The following is a 12739-nucleotide window of genomic DNA, read 5'->3' on the forward strand; positions in this document are numbered from 1 at the left end:
GGGGTATATGAGGGTGTGGGTGGGTGTGTGTGTTTCTTAATTCTGTGTGTTGAAAGGGCCTAGAAATTTTGATATATCAGTAGCAGCAAGGACACCCAGCACCCTCGTCTTGGTTTCTAAATACCATTCCCCACTAAAAGGAACTAGGGTTTCCTGGAGAAATAACTGATTCCAGGGCATGGCCAGAAAAAGTCCAAGATGATATGGACTATCTTGTGTCAGAAAGGAAGCAAGTACTCAACAAATAATGGAGACATGTCAAATGAATGCAAGAACCAACTTAAAAGGTGCTTCCATTGGTCAAATCTGAGACAATTAGAGCATCAAGATTAAAAACTGTAGTAATGGACAATAACCAAATGAATAAAAATAAGAATCCATGAGTCCATACTGATAATTAATAATGCCGGTAACTGCTCCCTTACAACAGAATGTCAACTAATAAATGTAGAAAAAATGAAGGTGTTAGAAAAATCAACATGTTATAACCATAATGGTAATAATTGATTTAGATAAGAATCAATAAATGATAGAACTAATGGTTAAAAGTTTGATGAGGAATAGTTTATCTACAGTGTCTCAAAATATCTCACCACAAATTATGTATTAATTACAAAGGGAAAAGTAATAACTTTGCAGTGGAGAAATCTGGCAGATACTACCTTAACCAAGTAACCAAAGTTAGCATCAATAATGGGTCAAACTGATATCTAGTGTTTCCTGATGGGATGTGCTGGGAAGGAAATGATATCACTGGTTTAAGATTCCTGTCAAAAAAGAATACATCATGAGGAAACATCAGAGAAACCCAAATTGAGGGCTAGTCTGGAAAATAAATGGTCTGTACTCTTAAAAAAAATAGTCAATGACATGAAAGGCACATAAAGCTCAGGAATCATTACAGATTATGCAAATTAAAAATCCATATAAATAAAGGTAATGCTTAATTCTATATTGGATCTTGGACCAGAAAAGCAAAATTGTTAAAAAGAACATGATTGGTGAAAATTGAATAAAGTCTGTAGACGAGAAAATAGCATTATGTCAATTTCAAAATTTCCTGATTTAATAACTGTGCTGCGGTTGTGTAACCGAATATCCTTGTTCTTAGGAAATTTACAGTGAAGTATTTAGAGGTAAAGAGGCACAATGTGTGCAACACACTCTCAAACAGTTCAGAGAATAATAAAGCAAACGGCAGAATATTAACAATTAGCAATTCTCAGTGATGTATATATGGAGATTTTTTTGAACTGTTCCAATTTTTCTCTAAGTTTGAAATTATATCAAAATAAAAGTTTTTTTTTTTAAAGAGAAATAAAAGCCATCACCTGGGCATCCCCCCAAGCCAACAGTGGAACCTGCTGGGTATTATTCTTTGCTTTTTTTTTTTTTTTTTTTTTTTTCCTGAGGAACTTGAGAATTACTGAGCTACAGGAAATCCCTGGCCTGAAAAGGCCACCTCCAGCAAGAGCCTGTCATGAAAAATTGAACCCTCCTGCCCCCAAGCCCTCAGGCCTCTGTCTCTGAGGTCACCAGTTGGCCCACTAATGTGTGATACCTGATGGAAGGGAAGAGAATGTGTCAGATGCCCAACTCATCGCCATGACCCCAAACTGCCCATGACTTTGCTTTGCTGCAAAAGACAGAGGGAAAAGTAGGGAAAAATAATTTTTTAAAAAGACAATCTCAAGAGTCACCTGCACACGTGGCCAGGCTTGTTTTCCAGCTAGAAATCCCAGGGTGATGACGTGATGGTCCCCAGAGAGTACAGCTTGTGGGTTACAGAGTCATAACTAGGTTTAGTATCCTAGCTCTGCAACTTAATAGCTACTTAACTTTCTGAACCTGTTTCCTCATCTACCCAATGGACATAATTATGCCCACTTCATACAACTATGAAAAAAATAACATATATACACACACTCACGTATGACATTTGTCCAACCCAAATTGTGCTCAATTTTTTTTTCCTTTTTCATTGCCTGATCATATAAATATCTTTAGGATTGTGGCCAATATTCACACATGAAAAATAAGTGAAAAAAATTCCAAATCCAACGTGGTAAATAGATAAATTAACTCCAATCAAGAGGTAAACTAGCCAGAGCTGCAGGTTCAAATCAGAAGAAAGGACTGAATAATGGTCTAATTTGAAACAAGGTCAGCTGTGAAGATAGCCCCATTTGTAGGGCATGAACAAGGAGTCCCTTGTTATCACTGTGACTATTAAAAAGGTGCTCAGCATCTTTTTCAGTGAACTAACCATGGAAAGCATTCAGACCTCACAATTGTATCCCAATCAGAACCCCTCACCAAAAGCAACCCCACCCTGCTTGAGATGGTGAAAGCTATCTGTCAGCTTTAGAATATTTCTAAGTAAACAGGAAGATGATGAAAGAAACGGAATCATGCTATTAATAGTTTTTCATATGTTTAGGAATGATCTGTGTATATTTTATACTTTAAGTTTTTGGAGAGTTTAAGAGATTTCAGGGAATGTTATCGATTTAGCCTTTGATTCAAATTTAAAATATATAATGGAGTGATTTTAGACTTGAATTTTAAGTTGAAAGAGAAAGAATGATACAAAGTTTGTAAACAAAAGTGGAATGCATTGGAGATGGAGTACATTCATTAATTGAGCTATTGGATGGGGAAGGTTTTGATAGGTAGGTTAGGCAGTAAAAGCACTTTAAAAAATCAAAATATACTTAATTTTAAAATACAGTCTAAAATGTTCAAAATAATTTTTATAAATTAAGATGTAAATAGGAAAAATTGCTTAAGGAAATTTAACCTGTTCACCTAGTCAATCAAACCATAATCGACTCCCTGAATTTATTGTATTTGTTTATAAAATAAGAATTAAAATTTGAACTTGAAAGGTTAAGGAAAATTAGAGTTTTACTCTTTATCTTTTCACCTTTTTTTTTTTTTTTTAGATGGAGTTTCGCTTTTTCGTGTTGCCCAGGCTGGAGTGCAATGGTGCAATCTCAGCTCACCGCAACCTCTGCCTCCCGGGTTCAAGTGATTCTCCTGCCTCAGCCTCCCAAGTAGCTGGGATTACAGACATGCACTACCTCACTAGCTAATTTTGTATTTTTAGCAGATATAGGGTTTCTTCATGTTGGTCAGGCTGGTCTCAAACTCCCAACCTCAGGTGATTCACCCACCTTGGGCTCCCAAAGTGCTGGATTACAGGTGTGAGCCACTGTGCCCGGCCTACTTTTTAACTTTTCTAAATTGAATATTAATTTTTAAATCTTGAGGTTTAAATTATATTTTGTGTTCACAAAAACATATTACACAGTCACTAAACAACTCGCCTTGACAGTTCCAATATTTAGGTGGATGAGTACTTAGATTTCTACTGTATTTTGTTTCTGAGGAGTGCTAGGTATAGAAAATGAAATTTACTCAATTTTTAATTAAATATTTTTAAACCATTTTAACTCTCAGGAGATGGGAGAAACAAACAAAAAAATCCATGGAGGATAATGTGATGAAGATAGTTAAAAATTACTTTGTGCTTAGTATGTACCCCACATGGCTCTAATGTTTTGTTGTTGTTGTTGTTGTTTCTTTGAGACAGAGTCTTGCTCTTGTCACCCAGACTGGAGTGCAATGGCGCGATCTAGGCTCACTGCAACATCCACCTCCCAGGTTCAAGTGATTCTCCTGCCTCAGCCTCAGAGTAGTTGGGATTACAGGCACCCGCCACCACGCCTGGCTAATTTTTTGTATTTTTAGTAGAGACGAGGTTTCACCATGTTGTTCAGGCTGGTCTTTAGTAGAGATAGGGTTTCACCATGTTTGTCAGGCTGACCTCAGGTGATCCACCAGCTTTGGCCTCCCAAAGTGCTGGGATTACAGGCAGGAGCCACCGTGCCTGGCCAGCTCTAATGTTTTACATATACTATTTATTTAAATCTCCTGAGAACCTCATCAAATTTTAGAAGTAGAAGAACCACAAAGAAGAGAAGGTGTTGTGTGGGCTATCACAATCTAGTAAAAGTTCTTATCTTAGCACTTCAGTGTTTTCTAAAGTAGTCTGATTACAATACAGTGCCCTGTGACATACCTATTCATTTATTCATTTACTTTTACAAGTAATATTAAGTTCTTACCATGTGTCAGGCTACAGGGTGGCAAAGAGCCTGGTTGTAGGAGGCCAGTTAGGAGGCTAAAGTACCAATCCAAGTGGAAATGATCGTGCCTGGATTCGAGTCATGGCAATGAAGACACTGAGAAAAGGAGAGATAGATAATTCTAATTCCAGAAATTAGAATTGATGTGACTTGGTAGCAATTCCCTGGAAGTAAGGGATAAAGGAAAAGATAGTATCTTCTCCCAGTTCCTCTAAAAAGCGAAGCCTGAGGTCAGAGTTAAGCTGCTAAGAATGCGTTTGGTAGGTAGAAGCCCAAAGCAGTGAGAATGAGGAAAAGAGGGAAGTGGGCAAGGAAAGCCGTGGGAAAATGCAGTGTGCTGCATCATCACTCTGGCTCCTGCTTCACAGCAGGATGCAAAAGAGAGACAGCGGGTCACTCAGCACACAAGAGTTTGTTCAGCACACAAGACTCCTCAGAAGGCCTGCAAAGAACAAATATACCCTGAAGTAATCAACAAGAGACAGAAATGAGGGGTAACTGCCAAGTCCTTCTGTCTTCTATCTGCAAAGGCAGCCACATGGTTTGGCTCTGTGTTCTCACTCAAATCCCATCTTGAACTGTACTCCCATAATTCCCACGTGCTGTGGGAGGGATCCAGTGGGAGACAATTCGAATCATGGGGGCAGTTTCCCCCATACTGTTCTCGTGGTAGTGAGTGGGTCTCATGAGATCTAATGGTTTTATCAGGGTTTCTGCTTTTGCATCTTCCTCATTTTTTCTCTTGCCGCCCCCGCCATGTAAGAAGTGCCTTTCACCTCCTGCCATGATTCTGAGGCCTACCCAGCCTTGTGGAAATGTAAGTCCAATTAAACCTCTTTTTCTTCCCAGTCTCGGGTATGTCTTTATCAGCAGTGTGAACACAGACTAATACAGAGAACCTAAAGAGGGGGTAGAGCTGTAGAAGGTGGTGATGAGCGTTAAATTTTGTATATGTTTTATTGACTCTCACATGTTGCCGAAAGGGAAATCTGCAGTAGGCAGTTGAATGTCAATGGAGTCTGGAGCTCAGGAGAGACAAAGCCAGGTGACAGAAAGATGGTTGTCATTATAGAGCATGTGCTGGGCTGTGCCATCCAGAACCCCCTTTTAGGGTTGAAGCACTCGTTCCCCAGCTGCCAGGACTTCAGCCCGCTGATGGCTCACAGCTCAATTCCTCTGCAAGAATGACCTTTTATCAAAGGAAACTGACTTACCTGAGTTGATGTGCCTGCCCTGTGCATCCAATGGCTGGTTGACGTGGGGTTACAAAGGCCTGTTCCTTTTGCTTCAATTCAAGTCATCACTAAAGGCCATCCCAGCCCTAGAGTTCCCTAGAATTGGATGATGCCACTGTTGTATCTACAGTAGGTTCTCACTTAAAGTGAATACGTTCTTGGAAACTACTACTTTAAACGAAATGATGTACAACAAAACAATTTTTCCCTTCATCAATGTTATAAAGAAAGAACATCGCACCAAACAACTTTATTGGAGGGCCTGCTGTACATCTTTTAAAGTCACAGTTCCCAAGAGCCTCCTTCATGCCAGCCCTGGTGTAGCTTCTGAGAGCTTTTCCCAGTTCACCACCTGCATTCAAAGCTCCGTGTCAGAGTCTCCCAGGGAACTCGAGGGAATGAAAACTCTAGGTAGACAATTCTTTCAGGAAGCTTGCCTTTGACAATGGAGGAGGATTCCTGAAGAGGGGTATGGTTGAAAGAGGATTTTTTTTTTTTTTAATTTGGAAAGATGAAGCTAGTTGAGAGGGAAGAATTAAAGATTCTAGGTAGAAAACGACCTAGAGGGAATGGGATCCAAATCACAGGTAGAAAGATTGCCTGTTTTAAGAAGAAAGACATTCCCTGTGATGAGAATATGGGAGAGGGAGTGGATCAGTGTGAATGTAGACAAATTTATTTTCACTGTAGGAAAGGTCTGATCATTCACTGAGAGTAAGCAGAATGGAGACTGGGAAGACAGAAGCTTGAAGACAGCAGGGAATGCTAGAAATTGGCTTCGCGGACAATGGTGGGGAGAGTCGCTCGGAGGAATGTATCAGAATTGCCGAGCAGTGCTGAAAGCGGGGTTGAGAATGAGGTCAACAGGAATTTATAGTGGCAATCATCATTGCACTAACCATGGTATAATTACTCACAGGCCTGCTCAGCACTGTGCCTGACAAGCTGAGGATACACTAAATGTTGAACGACGGAACAGACCCAGTTTAAGTGAGCCCTCCAGTTAAAGGGCCACATGTTCTCTGCCATCCTACGATGGCAAAAAGCCACATCGCATCTGCCTTGGGTCTATTTCTCTCTGATATTTTTAGTCTAGAGAAACACTGAGGTGGTTTCCCTGCTTTTGTACAAGTTTGTCGTATGTTTTATCTGTATGCTTTGTAATGCCTGTATGCATTAAGTTGTTTTCCTAAGATCACTAGACTGAGCAGATCAGAGCTCAAGCTTGCAGGTCACCTAACTCCCATTCCACACACTGTGCTATGAGATATGCTGTGTAAAACTGCCAAGTAGTTCCAGATGATTCAGCAGGCCTTCAGTATTATCTGCCTGCCTGTCTTCCCACCTCCCTTGCTGCCTCCTTCCGCCTTTCCTCCCTCAGACCTCTTGGAATCTTTTCTGACCTTCCTACTAAGCTGTCCCCAGCTTCATTATGTTCAGCCCTCATTTGCACATGCTCTTGACACCTGGTGTTTGGTGGCAGAAATGGCTGATAAAATTCCACGCTGATTAATTTCATGTTTAATCTAACTGATACTTCTGTAGCCTTTGCAAATAACCTTTTTGAACAAAAACGGCAATGGCTCATTCCAAACCCGATCAAAGAGGTTTGCGTGACTCACAGCCACTAAATAAACATTGATGCCTGATGGCAGTAATATGGCTATTTATATTCAGAGCCTGATTTAACCAGTGGCATTCCTGTAATAAGATAATAAGCATGAGCTGTTTACTAGAAAAAAGGAGAGTCTGTGGTGCTGGTGTTCAATAAAATCTCTTAACAGGCAAATGAGTCTCTGAAATTGGTTGGCAAATACATCCGCAATGAGATGTGCTAATTAGCTGCTGTTACTGATTTTCTAAAATAAAGAGTTTAAACTTAGATTAGTCCTGAAATTTAGTACAATAAAAAATACTGGATAAATGATATTATGTTGAGAGTCTTACAGATTATGTTTAAGATAAGTCCAGCAATACAATTAAGAAAAAAGAACTCTGCACCTAAATCATTAGATTTTTTTTTAAAAGACTAAGAAGAGGTTGTAAATGTGGAGAATTATAAGCATAGATATGTGAATCTCACATTCCATTTTTTCTGTTCAGAGAGCATCTGTAGGTGATTCTCTTTGCCACAATGGCTGGGACATCTATTTCTATCAGAACTTTTATTTTTAAATAGGAAGAGCAAAGGAATGCAAGAATTAGCTTAATAGTATTTGGGTAGCCATTAAAAATAGATGAACCTATTCAGAACCAAGACCACAGAGGTTCTAGGTAAGCGTGTGGGAGACAATTATTCTGGACTCAGAAATAAATGATCAAGGCATCAAGCTTGTAAGGCCTCCCCCAGCATCTTCCCCCAAATAAAAGCAGCAGGAACTTGCACCTGCTTCCTTTCTCCTGCTATCGCCCCATGCAGCAACTTCCAGCTGCTAAGCATTCATCTCAAACCTCCATTGTAGCTGCTTTCTTCACCAAATGGGAATGAACTATCTGTTGGGACTTCCTACTTCAAGTAATGAGAAAATCTTAGGAGATTTCCAAGTATTTTTTTAATTCATATATTACTTCTAAAGAGAAATGGATGGGTAATAAGAGGACTCAAGTTGTGTCTCCATCATAATTTTTTTTCAAAACAAGTTTGAATTCAAGGACCTGTTGTTTGACTTTAGGTGGTTGAGATGATGTTTGTTTTCCCAGAGCAAATGGTTTTTTCAAAGCCAGCTAGATGGGCAGATGTCAGTGCTGCAGCCCCAAAGTGGCTAAAGTTCCTAATGTTAGCAATGAGTTAATTCATTCGTTTGGTTTCTGTTTATCTACAGTTAAACAGATAAAAGTTGATTATTTGTTTTAACTAAGATGTTCAATTCTTATCAGAGTCTTTAGTAATCAGAGTTAATTGACTATATTTATCTTTGTTTCCATTTGACAGTGGGGGATGAGGGGAGGCCCAGTTTACATAGCAACCTTTCCAGCTATTACTGGGATCCAGAATTGTGGGTAACACCCTCACATAGGCTAGCAAATAATTGAAATTATTAACAGAATCCTAAGTCATGAACATGTGGTCTTCCTTATATTTTTCAATGGTATTACGGTTCTTTTGAAACCAACTGCAGCTGGCTTAAGACAAAAAGGAATTTACTTGTCAAAGGATATTAGTAATCTCACAAAATGTACAGGAAGAGTTGAACAGCCATACCTCCAAAGTGTAAGAACAACAGTTCCAAAGACATGGAAACAAGAGTTTTTGGGACTTATTCTGCTTTTGTAGTTTCACTACTTACATCTCCTGGCTCCTTTGTTTCTCTTTTCGAGATTCCATATTCTTAGACAAAAAAATCTAATCAGTCCAGTTTGGCTCAAACAAATGACTGAACCAATCAGTTGTGACTAGCAGAAGAGTAGGTCAGTAGCATATGGCATAGATATGACTTCTGTGGAAGTTCCCAGTGAATGGAGGCTATCGTCACTGGGCAGCAAACCCAAGGGTCCACTGTACCCAATGCTCCTCCAAGTGCCAGTCCACAAGACCATTTGACACTGGATCGGGAGGAGATAAGTAGCTTGCACCAGTATCTAAATCAGCTCACTGCTTACATCATTGAGAAAGTCTTGCTATTTAAAAAAAAAAAAAAAAAAATGCTGAACTAAATATCATGTTTAGTGGCATAGTACTTCTTATCTTCTTACGGATTAGTAGCAAACAGTTTGCTGACAGGCAGCTGCCTGTGGCCTACTCCAAGAGCAACAATCTCTTCTGTTTAGTACTCATCAAGAACATGTGCTTTGAAGCCACCTGGGTTTTAGTTCCTGCTATACTTAATAGCAAAATGACCTTGACCAAATACCCCTTGCTTCATGTTCCTCATCTAAGTTGGAGATAACAGTACTCCCATATTAGTCAGGACTCATTCAATTATAGGCAGCAGAAATGTAAACTACAAGGTTAAATCAGATGAAATTCTGACATTCAACCTGCAAAAATGACATTTTCATATGGTTCAATCTAATAGCTTAAGCAAAAAGGAAATGTATTGGGTTTTGAAACTGCAAAGTGCATTAGTGGGGGTAGGTAGCATATACATCTGAATCCAAGGCTGGAATGAATAAAGAGAAGCCCTCTATTTCCCGCAACCAGCATTGGATCATATGGCATATGAGGACTCTAACTGGTCCTACTTTGGTCATTCTCCCAGACCCTGGTCTAATCACTGGCCAAAGGGACATGACATTTCATGATTGGTCAGGCTTGTGCTTGGGAGTAAGTAAGGCACTATGATTAATAGATTGACAGTCGTATCAGATAAACCCTATCTGACTTGGTCAGTTATATCTCTGGTCCCTAGCACATAATAGTTACCAAAAAGATTAGGTAAATAAATGATTGGGAAAAGGGTATTGCACAGTTTCCTGTCAAAGCAGCAGCAGACAAACAATAGAATTCAACGGCAAATGCCTACATCATATGGTTAAGACTACATAAGAAAGTGATACACATGAGACAGAGACTAGCACATAGTAGCACATTTACCTGCAAAATAGATCAGGCAAGCATTGGAGCCCATATTGTCCGTGTAGAGACTGGCACATAGCAGGCACCCAGTTTTCTCGATTGACTGAGTCAGTTAAAAAGTGAACTCGGCCAGGTGCGGTGGCTCGTGCCTATAATCCCAGCACTTTGGGAGGCCAAGGCAGGTGAATCACAGAAATTTAAGACCAGGTTGGCCAGCATGGTGAAACCCCATCTCCAGTAAAAATACAAAAATTAGCCAGACACGATGGCACACTCCTGTAATCCCAGCCAGCCAGGAGGCTGAGCCAGGAGAGTCCTTGAACCCAGGAGGCGGAGGTTGCAGTGAGCCAAGATCACACCACTGCACTCCAGCCTGGGCAACAGAGTGAGACTCGGTCTCAAAAAAAAAAAAAAAAAAAAAAGTGAACTCATAAATAGACAGTGAGCAATCTGGATCCCATTCCTTTGGGAATTGTTCTTCATCCTATTGCAATTGTGATTTTGTGTTTTCCTATGAACATCCAGACAGCCATATAATCAACAGGGCAAGAGAAAATGGGCATTAAATCTAACTGGAGGCATTTTAGTTAAAGACCTACATTAGGAAAACCTTCTAGGATCTAGAAAACAAATCCATGAAACTTAAGGAAACGGGCTAATTTTTATTATAATTCTTCCTGGTGGAAGAAAGTGAGCAGATGACTTTTAAGAATCCTTATCCAGTGACTGGCAGCATTTGTACCTCACATTCCAGCCCATGTGAGGACAAAGGACAGGGGATGGCAGCAGGAGACACAATATCAGAATGTTTGATTTGGAAATGTCCATAGAGCTCATCTAGTCTAATCCTCTCATTTTACTAAACAGGAAACAAGGCCTGGAGGACTGAGGTGGCTTGTCAGAGGGTCACAAAGGCAGAGTTGAATCCAGGTCTTTTCAATCCATGTCCATTCTTTGTCTTCCATACCACACCACAGGCAGTGGTGGTCCACTCTGAACCAACAGTGCCCCCATCACCCTTGTGAGGTGGTCAGGAAAGCAGGTAGAGAACAGGAATGCCTTAGTGAGAAGCTAATAAAGACCCTCCTGTGGTAAAAGGTCAAAGGGCAGGGATCTGTGCGCCCTGAAGTGTAATCCAACTTCCACTTTCAGTCACAAACTACATATTGCTAACCTACAGCTTCCTACCTGCCACTTGCCCTCATAGAGCAGGATTATGGTCTGAAGACAATCCAAAACATATACAATATTTTGAAAATAAAATTTCCTTTGTCAAGCAATTTTAACAAATAACAAGTTAGGTTGCTTTATGAACACCTTCTTTTCTAAAATAAAATTCAGGACACTAATCTGACAAAGGAGTTTTGAGCCTCTTCTGAATAAGAAACAAAATGAGAAAAAACATTTAGGTGCTGAAATTTTGACTTGGTGTGTTTATGAGGAGAACAGGCAGCTTATCTGCAATTGGGATAAATCCAGGATATGTGCTCACTTAGAGGCATACTTTTTACACGTATGTTTGTGCCAAACTGTTAGTTATCCACCAATGTCAGCTCTCCCCTTCCTCACTGGCAGAGCTCCTATACTGCTTGGGGAAAGGGTGTGTATTAGTTCATTTTCACACTACTATAAAGAACCACCTGAGACTGAGTAATTTATAAAGAAAAGAGGTTTAATTGACTCACAGTTTTGCATGGCTGGGGAGGCCTCAGGAAACACAATCATGGAGGAAGGTGAAGGGGAAGCAAAGCATGTCTTACATGGTGGCAGGAGATGGAGAAGGGAGACTGCCGGAGACGGAGGAGGGAGACTGCCACATACTTTAAACTATGAGATCTCGTGAGAACCCCCATGACCCCATCACCTTCCACCAGGTCCCTCCCTCAACACATGGTGATTACAATTCGAGATGAGATTTGGGTGGGGACACAGAGCCAAACCCTATCAGGGTGTCATTATGCCAGCTTAATTTTTTAAGTTACTCATCTCAGATGTAAGCAAAAGTCATCAAGCCTTTCTAGAAAGCCCCTTCTATTTCTATTCTCCCTCTTTCTACATCTTCTGTGTGCTGATCAGGTACCTGGAGTTCTAGAAATCATATCATAAACATGGGATGAGGATCCATCCTAGAGATTATGGAATGTTGGGCTGCAAAGAGCCTAGGTCCTCAAAGACCTCATAAGCCCCACCACATCGGCCCTACACTGCCCTACACTGTCCTCTTAGGTTAGAGGAAAATAAAGCCCTGCCTTGTTTAAACCAGTTTTCAGATCAGACAAGCACAGTTCCTGACTGATGCAAACTCATGGCATTGACTTGGAAAAGTTGGTTATTTAGCCGCTTCATGCCTCAGTCTCTTCCTCTTTAAAATTAGGTAAGAACATTAACCAGCATTAAAGAACACACAATACAGTAATTTTAAAATTTTGTTTATTGAGATGATTGTGGCAGAAAATGTTGTGGCAGAGTTCAGAGGAAAGGAATCCTTTACATGGATCTCTGAATTCTGCCAAACTTGAATCAGAACAGCTGCTCTTCTCTTTGATGAGTTTCCTTGTAAGATTGCAGTTGGAGGGGGGGAAAAAAAAGCTTAAAGGCTAAAATAATTTGAAAATCACTGGCATAGAAAAACATTTAGGACACATGGGGCATATCATTGCTCATGAGATTGTATTTTTCCAACGTTGCCAATGCATCTGGTGATGCCAGTTGGTTCCTCTGCAGGACCAATATTTCCCACCTGTTGGTTCCTCTGCAGGACAAATATTTCCCACCTGTAGACTAGCCTCAGGGAGCAGGACAGGGCCACTAAGCAGTGCAAAATGCCCTAATAATTG

The sequence above is a fragment of the Chlorocebus sabaeus genome, chromosome 24, assembly GCF_047675955.1.
Source record: "Chlorocebus sabaeus isolate Y175 chromosome 24, mChlSab1.0.hap1, whole genome shotgun sequence".
In the NCBI taxonomy this organism is placed as follows: domain Eukaryota; kingdom Metazoa; phylum Chordata; class Mammalia; order Primates; family Cercopithecidae; genus Chlorocebus; species Chlorocebus sabaeus.